Source organism: Callorhinus ursinus, unplaced genomic scaffold (assembly GCF_003265705.2).
Source record: "Callorhinus ursinus isolate GAN/ISIS: 27379988/994484 unplaced genomic scaffold, GSC_fseal_2.0 scaffold25, whole genome shotgun sequence".
NCBI classification, from domain to species: Eukaryota; Metazoa; Chordata; class Mammalia; order Carnivora; family Otariidae; genus Callorhinus; species Callorhinus ursinus.
The window spans coordinates 30,747,362-30,759,517 of NW_027397087.1; the positions used below are offsets into that span (position 1 = coordinate 30,747,362).

The 12,156-nt window shown below is 37.8% G+C and overlaps 1 pseudogene; it reads left to right on the forward strand.

Annotated features, from left to right (window-relative positions):
- The window catches only part of LOC141370015 (large ribosomal subunit protein uL11-like), a 25,450-nt pseudogene extending 14,317 nt beyond the window's left edge, over window positions 1-11,133 (forward strand).
- The last annotated feature ends 1,023 nt before the right edge of the window (window positions 11,134-12,156 follow it).

Sequence of the window (12,156 nt, forward strand, 5' to 3'; positions counted from 1 at the left end):
TAGGGACTCGATCCCAGGACCCTGGGATCATGACCTGAGCCGAAGGCAGACGCTTAACCATTTGAGCCACCCAGGCGCCCTCCAGTTTTGATTCTGAAATGAAATTGAATTGATAAACAGCAACATATGGGCCACCCTGATAGACTGAAAATTCTCAGGCAGCACATGACTCATGATAACTGTGTCTCTCTTTTTTTTTTAAAGATTTATTTATTTAGTTATTCGAGAGAGAGAGAATGAGAGATAGAGAGCACGAGAAGGAAGAGGGTCAGAGGGAGAAGCAGACTCCCCGCCGAGCAGGGAGCCCGATGTGGGACGCGATCCCGGGACTCCAGGATCATGACCTGAGCCGAAGGCAGTCGCTTAACCAACTGAGCCACCCAGGCGGCCTCATGATAACTGTGTCTTATGCTGTCATTAGAACTGCTTATCTGACCATCTCACAACATTTTGTAAACATGTATCCACTCAAAAACCAGCTGATGGGAAAAACTTGTCCACAGTTTTTCTCCATTCCTACACACCTATGATCATTTTTAATGTGGAAATGTAAAGAAAGGTTTAAAACACTTTTTTTCAGTAGTAGTTGTGGGTAAATTGCCAGCGTTCTTACAAATGTCACAAGCCAGTGGCCAAGAGTTCAGTAATATGGTTTTCCTAACCACACAACAGTATATTCAGCCAGTCAGCAGTCTCATGATCTATCTAGCGGCTTTAATCATGTGACCGGGTGCACTATTTTATGATAATTAGGTGACACTAAAGCCTCAGAAAAAGCATGATTCCAGGACAATAGAAGATGGCAGTTTCCTTAAGTCTTTTTTTTTTTTTCTTTCTGTAGAAGTTTCTTGGGTTCTTGGCTGGTTGGAATAACTTACTCTAGGGACTGGAGTTGGTTGAATTATTTATAACTTAAGATTTTTATTACATAGTGTAACAGAAACTCATGCACTGAATAAGCTGTTATCAACACACTTAAATCCTTCCTCATATAGCCCTTGAAACTCTGAGGAGTTTCATGAAATTGTTTCTCTTAATCTGGTTTGTTTTGATAGTTAACGGTGAAAAGTCATCGTTCATCTTTGTAACAGAGTGAAAAGGATGGCCTAATTTTGGCCTGAAAAGTGAAGAATGTCTGCATTTGTAGCAGCGTCTACATGGTACAATGAAAACTGTGGAGATTTGGTGTGCACCCAGTTTCAGTAATTTTGAGAAATGGGGAAAACTAGTTTGGACTTTGTGGTCTAAGTTATTTGGTTTAGGTTTGACACTTTGGGTTTGACGCCTTACATTTTTTTTTAAAATACCATTGTTCAAAAAATGTGGCAATGTGTTCCAAGTTGCTGATGATTCCTTTCAGAAAAAGAAAGCAAGGGAAGCAGCTATTACTGTCGTCAGCAAGAGTAGGCAAGCACGTTTCTCTTACATGTATTAAAAGCAAATACAGTCGGGCACCTGGGTGGCTCAGTTGGTTGAGCAACTGCCTTCGGCTCAGGTCATGATCCTGGAGTCCCGGGATCGCGTCCCACATCGGGCTCCCAGCTCAGCGGGGAGTCTGCTTCTCCCTCTGACCCTCTTCCCTCTCGTGCTTTCTATCTCTCATTCTCTCTCTCTCAAATAAATAAATAAAATCTTTAAAAAAAAAAAAGCAAATACAGTCATTTGGCTTGCAGGGAAGGATAATCTGTCACACACAATGATTTCCGTGTTGTTTTTCACAGATTGAGGAAAAAATTATTTGTAATTTTATTTTCATTTTCAAGTCCATTGGTATAAAGGAGCTGGAACTCAATTCCTGTAGAAGCTAATTATGATTCTTTAGCCTAAAGTTTCTTGGCTTAGCCTTAGTTTATGGTTCAGAATATTCTCAGGTTGCTGTCTTGGTTCAGAAAACTAAGTACTCTGTACAACTCTGAATTAGAAGTCTCAAAAAAAAAAAAACCCACAAAAAAACCCAAAACCCTACTTATCTTAATTACACTGTATTTTATAAGAAGATTACTCCCTCTAAAATTAGCTTTCTAATGGCAAAACAGCTGGCTGAAATGTGAAAAATTCAAGGACTCATCTTGTTTCTTCAAACATACAATTTCAACAACCTCTTTAATTCTTAGTATCCATATGTTTTGCAGTTTTATAAGGTACAAAAACCATGGTACATTAAACTGTGTTTATTTAAGTCTGATGTGTATTGGTTTTTATGTCCTGCTATTATGATAGCAATCCAAAATTAGAAATACTGTTCACTTTTAAATGAGGTTTGGTTCATAATCTCATTTCAGAATGAGAATCAAACTCACTTTTTCTTGAGCATCGTTTGCCACTGGCCAACAGAGACCCTACTGTATTTTTACCCAGTTAGACCATCTTTGCCTTAAAAAAAAAAAATTATAGAACACACAGCAAGAATAAGTTTTGGCAAAGGTGTAGAGTGGTAAAACCACTGCTACAATCAAGATATGGAACACAACCCCCCAAAATTCCTCTATGCTACTTCCTTGTGATCTGACCCTCACCCCACACTTAAACTCAGGCAACCACTAATCTGTTCCTATAGTTTGTCTTTTCTAGAATGTCATGTAAATGGAATCATACATATGTAGTCTTTTGAGTCTGGCTTCTTTCACTTAGCAAAATGCTTTTGAGATTCATCCATGTTCTTATGTGTATCAAGAGTTTATTCCTTTCTATTGCTAGGTAATATTCCATTTTATGGATATACTGCAGTTTATTCATTGCCCAGTCAATAGAAATCTGGGCTGTTTCCAATTTTTGGTTATTACAAATAAAGCTATCATTAATATTTATGCTCAGGTTTTTGAACAAACGTAAGTTTTAATTTCACTCTGGTTAATATGTAAGACAGAGATCGCTGCGTCTATGGCAATTCTATGTTTAACTTTGTAAAAAACTGTTGAACTGTTTTCTAGAGTGTCTGTATCATTAGGTATTGGTCACCAGCAATGCAAGAATGTTTGAGAGAATGCAGTTGCTTCCTGTCCTCACCAGCTCTTGGTATTCTCAGATTGTTTTATTTCAGCTATTCTAACAGGTGTAGTAGGATCTCATTGTGGTTTTAATTTATATTTCTGTAATGACTAATGTTGAGGAACTTTTCATTGCTTATTTGCCATCCATGCCTCTTCTTTGGTGAGATATATATTTAAATCTTTTGCCCATTATTTTATCAGGTTGTTTGTTTTCTTATTGTTGAATTTTGAGAATTTTATATATATATATATATATATATTCTGGACACAAGTCATTTGTCAATTGCAAATACTTTCTCCCTGCGTATGCCCAGTCTTTTCATTCTCTCAACAGTGTCTTTCATTCTCTTAACAACAAATTTGCATTTAAATCTGTGTTTTGAAACAGATTGGTCCTAGAAAATTCTTTGCTACTGCCTCTTCAAATATTGCCTCTGTACCATTTTCTTTTTCCTCTCCTTCCAGAATTCCAATCAGATTGATGTATGTTAAAGAATATCTTACTTTATTTTCCATATCTATTAACTGTTCTCATGTTTCCTTTTTTCTTCTCTCTCTCTTTTTTTAAAAAAGATTTTACTTATTATTTGAGAGAGAGCACGCAAGAGAGCGAGCATGAGCAAGGGGAAGGGCAGAGAGAGAGAAGCGGGAAGAGGGAGAGATTCCCCCCGAGCATGAAGCCCAACATGAGGCTCGATCCTAGGACCCTGAGATCATGACCTAAGCTGAAGGCCCATGTTTAACCAACTGAGCCACCCAGGTACCCCTTCCTTGTCTCTTTTTAGTGTATGCTGAATAATTTCTGTTGTCATGTCTTTCTGTTCTTAATTTTCTCTGCATTTGTGTCTAATTGCTGTTAAACCTGCCCACTGAGTTACTGATTTCAGTTACTATGTTTCTCATTTCTAGAATTTTTTTTTAACCTGCTAGACTATTTTCTGTTGTTTCTTGTTTTGAATAGGTGTTTTCCATTTTGTATTTTATTTTTTTTAAATAAAACATAGTTATTTCACTTTCTGTGGCTGATAATCAAATATCTGAAGTCTTTGTGGGAGTTTTACGTTGTTTCTGGTTCTCATCCATATAACTTATTTGGGGTGGGGGTTCTTAATGTTTGTTACTGTGAACTCTTCATTTTCCTTAGAAAATAATTTGTGGTTTACTGAGATACATTCCTCCAGAAGCAGTTTGCATTTGTTGTTCCATGCATGTGGGGCCTACTCAACTTATAATAATGGACTGAGGATTTTGAGATCTATCTTGGTTGTAGATTATCATGAGATGACGGTCTTTCAGCGACAGAATTTTTTGGTCCTCAGTTCTGCTTAGTACCACAGGAATTTTTCTTGCAGTCATCAGAGGATGAATGGGTATGTAGGTTTTTCACCACCACCTAAAGGGTCCAAGCTTTATTATAGGATTATTTTATTTTATTTAAAAAAAATTTTAAGTAGGCTCCACACCCAGCGTGGAGCCTAATGCGGGGCTTGAACTCACAACTCTGAGATCAAGACCTGAGCTGAAATGGAGTCAGTCGCTCAACTGACAGCCATCCAGGCTCCCCTAGGATTATTTTATTATAGGATGACTTATTTATAGGATTCTCCAAGTCTTAGGCTTTATCTTCTGTCCTAACTCCCCCTACCCAAACCAAATCTGAAGTTCACCAGCTTAAGCAAATACAAGTTTGGGCAAAAACAACTTCAGGGCCATCGAATTGAGCAATTCCAATGACATCATTTAGGTGAATAGAAGAATATAAATGGTACCTCCTGGTGTTATATACCTGAGCCATATTGTCAGTTACCTGTCTGGGTTCCTACTTTACTCTCCTTTGAGCTGATAATTTTTTGCTTTCTAGTTTATGCTTCAGTGCTTTGAAGAGGTTTAGGATTTTTTTTTAATTTAAACATTTTCAGTGGGAAGGGCAGTCTGAATGTCTAGCCTGTCATATGCCTAGAAATAGAATTCTCAAATTCAACTATATATTCCCTATAATTCATAAAAATATCTGATAGCCTCATTTGTACAAATAAAAATTACCCTTTTTCTTTTTTTCTGGCACCAATGCTTTCATTAGGAACAGTTCAATGGAATTAGAGAGAATCCGTAGTCACTTGTTCTTGACTATATTCCCCCATGAATTTTACTCACATATGTACTGGATTTACATTGAAATACCAAAGTAGCACAAAGGTTTAATAGTAACCACAATTTTTTTAATGTTTCTCAGAAAATGAGTACATTAAACCAGAATCATGTGTGTTTGGTGCATAGAAAGTATTGCATCTCCATAGTTACATTAAACATAACAAGTACAAAGGGGAAATGTCTTTTGGTGGTTGATAAGCTAAAAGGAAGTGAGTCTTGTTGTACTACAACATTAGGAATGTTTTTAAACTTTAGTTCAAGAATGGAAGGTTTCAGATTCTCCTGTATTACCCCTTGCTCAAAAATAAGTAAAAGTAGTTATGGAAAAACCACGTGTAGAGTCAATGCTAAGAGTTGGTGTAGGGATATCATGTAAAAACATGATACAGAGATCATTTTCCATGGTTTATTTAATTCTCTCTGTTATTTATGGTATTTTCTCTGAGGTATAACTCGGAAAGTTCTAACAATTAAAGAGAAAGGAAGTTGACCATACATAAAAAACTAATGATGTACTATATGTTAGCTAACTGAACAGAATAAAAAAATAAATTAAAAAAAATAAAGAGAAAGGAAATCTGTCTTAGCCCAGTATTAGCCCTGCTCCGCGGTTGGAAAACATTATTTTATAACACATACCAAATCAGCCTTGGAGACGACAATGTCCATTTGTGCCTGGCATGTTGTAGATATTCAGTGTTTGTTGAACCAGTTAATTAATGGACAATTTATAATGGGCTGTTGTAAGGGAAGTGTGCCGTAGATAAATGTTGACTTGATCAAGGTACGGAAAGAACATTAAAGAAGGAAGATCCCTGGGATTCAGTATCCATTCTGGTTCTCCTTAGTGCTATGGCTTTGGGTAATCCTCAACCACCTTGGGCCCCAAATTTCTTCATCACTTGCTGTAGTCTTGGGTCAAACTGCATTACCACTCCTGTACATGCGACGTGATTTCCCAATTCAGTGTCTTTGTTCTTATAGTTATCTATCTAAAATGCTTTCCTCCATCACTGCATGACTAAGTCTACCTAGCCATGGCATCCTACTTCTTAATAATCCTCCTAGTACCAATATTCCCCTGCCAAGCTTCCTTGACACCACCCCAGCTAGAAGTTACCTTCCCCCAATCTCACACAGCACTTTTTTCTTTAAACTTAATGATGTCATTTAATGTTTTATAGCTTATGTTATGATTTCTTAGGTAGATATCTGTACTACTCTGCTTCTCTTCGAGGGTGAAAGCTCATAAGGGTAGGGCCCATCCCTACTATATTTTTGTACTCCCCCCATAATATCTAGAAAAATATACTGAAGATTATATGTGCTCAGTAAATATCTGCTGAATCTGAAAATAGGGAATAATAATGCTTTTCTTATCAATGAGAGAGGTCTGTGTTAGATGGTAGCTTCAGGCCATTTCCAGCTTTTAGACCAATGATTAAGGAACACTGATGAGGAATGCTGGATATAGATAAGTATTTATCTGTTATGAGGAGAAGAAAAGAGAATACTTGGGTGGATCAGAGTCCATTTAAAAGCTGAGATGAGCAGAGAAATTATGATGCAAGAGTAGAAAGTGACAAGAGCTGTATAGATTATCCTATCCAGTTCTTTTCTCCACTGCCTTTTTTTTTTTAAAGACTACACATACCTGTGTACAGCTGGCATATTATATGCCCAATTTTGAGAGATTCCCTGAGGACTTGAGCCAGAAAGTGAATTGCAGTTTTAGAATGTAGTTAACAATTTCAAAGACATAATGTTGAATGAAAGAAAGGAGAGAAAAGACAGTCTATACTGTATGATTCCTTTAGTATGAAGTCCAAAAACATTTGTTTTTGAACTTTAAAACTAATTTCTGGTGATAGAAGTTAAAATAGTGGCTAACCTTGGAGGGTGGTGACTAGTGCAGGGCACAGGGTATGTTCAGATGTACTGCTGTCGCTCTATATCTTGATCTGGGTTATGGTTATGTTTTATATGCACAGGTAAAAATGTTTTGAGTTCTATACTTAAGATGTGTGTACTTGATTGTATGTAAGTTATAACCCAATTTAAAAAAAAGGACGCAGTTAACAATTGTGATTGTACCACATATAACTGATGGGCAGGTGAAGGATAGATCCAAGCTATGCAGTGTGTTTCCTGGAAGAATGAAGCACACTTTTAAAATTACAGAGTTTTCTCCGCAAACCTGTGACCAGATGGCTCTCATAAATAATGCATCAAAATATGGTTAGAACTATAAGAATTCGTGATGTGTGATAAAATGAAAACAACCAATGATCACATGGTTTACTCATTTTGACTTTCATTGTGATTTTCTGGGAGAGCCAGGATCACCAATAAATTGTCCTTCAGTAAGAATGGAGTAAGTACTGTAGGAGGACACTTGCTAGCTGTGTGAAACCTTGCATAAGTCACAGGCTTTCTGGGGATCAGATGCATCATCTATTAAATGGAAAAATATTTTATCTATTCAAAGACAGAGGACAGGATCATTTGATCTCTTAAGACTCCTTCCCCTCTCAAAATCTTTGGTTTATGGAAGTTGGAACTATAAAGAACAACTCTGTGTAAAGCTTTCACACTATTAGAAATAGGATGGGAAAGTAAGTTGCTTTAAAAATCTGTAATAAGAAGCAACAAAAAATATAGGTGGAATTGGAGTCCTGCCAAGCAGTAAGAGATCCAGGCAGAAAACATCTTTTCAGATGCAGCCAGCTACCTGAAACCATTTGCTGTTGTTCCCTGGGGAATTCCGTAGCCTTTGGCAAGGGGTTTAATGTAATAATGCTAAAAGAAAGAAAGAAAAAGAGAAAGAGAGAGAGAAGGAAAGAGAAAGAGAGAGAGACAAAAGAACATTTTCAGACTTCCATCTAAGAAAGTGTTCTCTGGTAAGTTTTTCCTTTGTGGGTTCATATTTGCAGAGAAAAATAAAATCCATTGCAGAAAATGGTATTCCATAAAATATATGAGCAGAGAGGGAGCACTGTCTAAATTTGGTTTAAATAAAATCTCACAACTAGGAGGAACTGCAAGGCATCATCTCTGCTTACAGTACTAGTAAGTGAGTTTTTCTTAAGAGGCAACAGAGGCCCAGGGAAGCTAACGGACTTGCCGAAGGTCACGCAGAGGGGAGGAGCACAGCCGGCCTGTTGTATCATGTTCTGCTGCACCAGGCTGCCCCCTGTGGTTCCTTTTGGATGACTTGAACTCTAAAGAAGAAGCAGAGAGGACTTCCACTGAGTAAATGGGAAACTGATAGAACTGGGAGTCAGAAGACTCTAGCCCTTCTACCTATTAGCTGGCTTGGGAAATCATTGAACTTCTTCGAACTTCAACTTCCTCATCTAAAGTAGCACCTCACTCTGTCACTGAGACAGAGGACAATTGAAGCAACCTATGAGAAAGTGCTACATGGTTATTAAAATGGAGAAGTTCTTATCTACTGAGTAAATTAAGGAATTAGTAATTACAAAACAATAGTAACTGATAAGAATGCCCTGGGCGGATGCACTGTTAACAGCATTCTTATAAAAGTCAATGGCCCTGTAACAGGAAATGTCCTTTGTTTATTTATCACAAGAGTCTAGCATAATCACTTTTCGGAAGTCTCTAAGGACCCTTCCCTAACATGTAGATGCTGGTTGTAAAAAGAAAAAAAAAAAAAAAAGAACCCTTACGTGAAGATTCATGTCTCTATCCTTCTTTATACTTTGTATTACCTTTTTCAGTTTGTGAACCTAAGATGGTAAAAATGATGTCCTATTGTTATTTTAATTTTCATTTTCCTGATTATTAGCAAGGCTTGGCATCTTTTCATCTTATTGGAAGTGTAAATTGATAAAGCTTGATGGAAGGCTGTTGGATAGTACCAAGTAAAAATTTAAGTGCATATTCCTTTCAAATCAGAAATAGCATTTTTCGTGCGCCTGGGTGGCTCAGTTGGTTAAGCAACTGCCTTCGGCTCAGGTCATGATCCTGGAGTCCCGGGGTCGAGTCCCGCATCGGGCTCCCTGCTCGGCGGGGAGTCTGCTTCTCCCTCTGACCCTCCCCTCTCTCATGCTCTCTCTCTCTCTCTCTCATTCTCTCTCTCAAATAAATAAATAAAATCTTAAAAAAAAGTTTAAAAAAAAAAGAAATAGCATTTTTCAATTGCTCCCTTAGAGAAATAATGCTCAGATGTATGCAAATAGAGGCATGCACAAAGTGTTTCACCACAGCAGTGTCTAAAATAACAAATAACTAAATAACCATCAATAGATGAAGTGGTCAGATAAACTATAGACTATACAAACCATGGAACACTGTGTAACCATTGGAAATGAATGAAGTAGAGAACATGAGAAAAAAAGCAAGTTGCAGGATAAGATGTACAATATAAACACCATTTACTTAGAAAATGAAAATATAACCATGTATTTCTATATGCATATGTATGCATGTAAATGATAAGCAAATGTCTTAAGAGTTATGTAACAAACTGAAAACAGGTTACCCAGGGGAAGGAGACCAAGTAAGCAGGTGGCCAAGGGAAACTTCCGTATTCTTTGTATTGTTTAAATCTTTAAAACAAGAATGTATTTGTGTATTAATTGGCTAATTGATTAAAAATATCGTTTTAAAATGATACAGAACACTAAACAATAAAATTTAAGAGAGAACATTATTATTTCAGTATAAGGGACAACTTTTAGGTTATAGGTGTTTCTTGGATTTTCCAGAGTTGTAAGGTAAGAAGAGTCCTAAACTAAAGCTGAATTAATATGATATCTGCCATTCAGGTCGAGAATAAAAAGTGTAGTCAAAAATCAAAATCATCCATCTGGATATTTGATATGTAGAAATTGACTGATTTTTCTTTCACTTTTTGTCCAGATAGCAAATACATACAGATTGAGGTTCACCCTTCATGCCATTAGTTTTAATTTACTTCAATAATTGCCGTGTCCATCATCAATATTTTAAATTGAGCAGAGTCCATTTCAATGAGGTCAACTCTCCTTTTCGGCATTGATTTTTTTTCTCTGATCACAAAAGTATCATATGCTTATTGTGAACAGGAAAAAAAGGTTGGAAGTTTTGAAGAAAAGATAATGTAACCCCATCATCAAAAAGAAATTTTTTAAGTGTTTTTTCTGGGGCGCCTGGGTGGCTCCGTCAGTTGAGCATCTGCCTTTGGCTCGGGTCTTGATCCCGGAGTCCTGGGATCGAGCCCCAGCCCCTCATCAGGCTCTCTGCTCAGCGGGAGCCTGCTTCTCCTGCTCCCCCTACTTGTATTCTCTCTGTCAAATAAGTAAATAAAATCTTTAAAAAAAATTTTTTAAATAAAGCATTTTTTCTGCTTTTGTCTTTTGGCTAGAGGAGGCAAAGGTATAACTGTCTTCGGTCATCCAACACCAGCCACCTCCACCATGCTGCCTAAGTTTGACCCCAATGAGATCCAAGTCGTGTATCTGAGGTGCACTGTTGGCAAAGTTGGTGCCACGTCCCCGAAGATCAAAGATTGGCCCGCTGAGTCTGTCTCCAAAAAAGGTTGGTGATGACATCGCCAAAGTGACCTGTGATCGGAAGGCAGGTCTGAGGATTATAGTGAAAATGACCATTCAGAACAGTCAGGCCCAGATTGAAGTGGTACCTTCTGCCTCTACCCTGATTATTGAAGCCCTCAAGGAACCACCAAGAGACAGAAAGAAGCAGAAAAACATGAAGCACAGTGGAAATATCACTTTTGATGAGATTGTCAATATTGCCCGACAGATGCAGCAACAATCTTTAGCCAGACAACTCTCTGGAACCATTAAAGAGATCCTGGGGACTGCCCAGTCTGTGGGCTACAATGTTGATGGCCACCACCCTCATGTCATCATAGATAACATCAATAGTGGTGGAGTGGAATGCCCAGCTAGCTAACTACAAAGAAAAGTATTTCAATAAAGGATGATTTGCCAACCAAAAAAATAAATAAAGTGTCTTTCCCTTTGCATATCGGTATTCAAGGATTTGAGTTAATACTATTATGCATACAGTTTTGTGTCTCCTTTTTTTCAATTAACATTTTATGATAAGCATTTCTGCATACCATCACAGATTCTTCAAACATGTTTACAAGGGCACAGTGATATTCCAAATTATGGGTACACTATAATTTATATATCTCTTCTCCATTATAGGAAATTTAGCTTGTTTTCACTATTATACTTAATTCTATGAAGAACATCCTTGCATATAATTTTTTCCTCCCATCTGTGATTATGTCCCTAGGATATATGCCTAGAAATGGAATTATAGGATTGTGCTGGTTGTTTTCCATTCCTAGCCCCCGCTCCCTTCTCTGCCTTCCTTTATTCTTCTGTCTTTATAGATAGCATCTCCAGGATTCCTCGCCTTTGGCTTCCTTGGGATTCAGTTAGTGGGTGGCACCAAGAGGAGACCAGAGGGCGAGAAGAGAGAAAAGTAGGGATATCTCCTCCTCACTCCCTCCCTGCTTTGGGGCAGTGGCTGCATGCCCCTCCCCACCTTCAGCCCAACCTCCTTTCTTGGTGGCCCCCCCTCCACTGTTCTAGCTCTTATTACTGGATTCTATTCCAAGATTATTTCCTCCCTCAGTCCTTTAGCTCTAGGAATGGTAACAGCTTCCCACTATTGCTCTTTTTTTGGTCCCTCAACATCCTTTGTTTACTCCTTTAACCTGGCCTGCCCATCTGTAAGTAGTCTTTTTATTAAAGTCTCTTCATTTGAACCATCCTGGAGAAACCCCTTTCCTTTTGGGATCCTGACAGACACAGGGTAAAAGAATATAAGCTTCTGAAATGCATTCTTGGTAGATATTGCCAAATTGCATTACAGAAAGATATCCATTTACGCTCCCGTTAGTAGAGTGTGAAAGCCTGATGAGATGAACTCTTTAAGTTGCAGTAGATTTTTTGAAGGCATTCAGTCTCCTGTTTGTTATCTGGTGCCTTTCTCTTTCTGATGTCACTCAGAGGCAAAGCATTCTGCCATAGGC